Raw genomic sequence first — 1,901 nt, 5'->3', positions numbered from 1 at the left:
ACGCGCACGTACGCACGCAGACGCCGTGCGGGAGCGCGCCTAACAGCGCGCAGGCGCAACGGGAGCTGTCCTGCCTCTGAATCCTTTTCGGTGTTTGGGTTCATGTCTATGACAGTTGTAGCTGTACAAAGCGTTTGGTTTTGCTAAGCATGGGACTTCACAGGTGTCAGTCTGCACTGGGCTATTGTAGTAACTAGTGATTATACTTATACCCTAAGCATCTGCTGTAGGATTTTAGACTGCAATTCTAAAATGCAGTATTACCATCTTCTTTTACTTTTTAAAATTTAACAGCTATGACCACTTTGGGACTTGCACCATATGTTTGCAGCTTTTTACATACAAGGTAAATCAGTCATGCAATAATTTCTTTTTGTATTTTTTAAAAGCAGATCTAACCTATTTTTTAATATTTATTTTTTAGTTGTAGTAGGACACAATATCTTTTTTTTATTTTTATGTGGCGCTGAGGATCGAACCCAGGACCTTGCACGTGCTAGGTGAGCACTATATCACTGAGCCACAATCCCAACCCCCAAAACAGATCTAATTTAATGAGACAGAACTTCACACCCATTAGGACAGCAAATACCAAACAAATGGAAAATAAATACTGGTGAAGAAATGTAGAAACTGGAGACCTTGTGCATTGTTCATGGGGATGTACAACAATGTGGCAGCTGTAGAAACAGTTTGGTGGTTCTTCAAAAAGTTAAACATGGAATTATCATATGATCCAGCAATTCCCTCAACATATCCTCAAAGAAATTAAAGCAAGAACTCAGATACTTATACACCAGTGTTTATAGCCTCATTATTCACAATAGTCAAAAGATGGAAACAATCCAAATGTCTATCTCCAGGTAAATGAATAAACATAATATTTGGTATGTATGTACAATGGAATATTATTCAACCTTAAAATGGAATGAAATTCTGAATGATGCTACAACAAAGATCAACCTTGAAAACATTATGCTAAGTGGAATTAGCTATACACAAAAGGGCAACTATTTTCTGATTCCCTTCATGTACACTGGCCTACAAATATAAGGCAAGGGAATATCCCAAGTATTTTTTTTTAATTCCCTTCTGTAATTTGAACCATAGTTCTTTAGAGTCTCTATCTCTTAGGATTTCTGTGTTTCTTAAACTTTTCCCAAGTCTTTGGTGTTAATTCCTAGTCTGATTCTCCATCTGAATGAACACCTGTCTAAACAGGTAAATAAACTAGAGTAGATGCCTCCAGTTTAGAATCTGGATTTTCTACTACAACTGACTTCTGTCAGATTTCATATCACTATTAGAATGAATCAGGTTCTTCCAAACCTAATCAAAGTATACTTTTCTTTCCAGTGATTTAAGTGCTTAGATATTGTTACTATTCATTTTATTTTTATTTATTTATAGAACAAACAGTTTTCAGATTATTATATTTGGAGATGTCTTCTGGTAGGCAAACTATTGAACACAAATGTTTTTGTTCTTTTCAAATTGTTATACTAGTTTTAAATGTAATTAAGTTTTGGGGTGACTGCTTCTTTCATGCCCTATTGAGTTTAGGGGCAAATTATTGCTGGATGATTTTTAGTCCTATGTTCTTTTACTTTTTGTGTATCTTCTTTTTTTAAAACTGCTACTTATTTGCTTTCAGCTAATCTGGGTATCCATTAGTGGTTCATCCCTTTTTTGGTAACTTCACTTCTAAACTGTACAAAGCAAGTAAACAAAACAAACACAAAAGGGTTTTTAATATATATATATAGGGATCTAAAGATACAAATGAGGAAGTCAGGCTTTAGTTTGTTGTTCTGCTATGTGTTTAGAAATTCCATAGAGTACATCTGTTGGCTTACCCAAAAAAAAAAAAAAAAAAAAAAACTTGGAAGTTTAGCCTTTTA

Source organism: Marmota monax, unplaced genomic scaffold, assembly GCF_021218885.2.
Source record: "Marmota monax isolate L192 unplaced genomic scaffold, Marmota_monax_Labrador192_F-V1.1 WCK01_AAM20220418_F8-fsc00118, whole genome shotgun sequence".
Lineage (NCBI taxonomy): Eukaryota > Metazoa > Chordata > Mammalia > Rodentia > Sciuridae > Marmota > Marmota monax.
Note: the sequence above shows the minus strand (reverse complement) of the source record.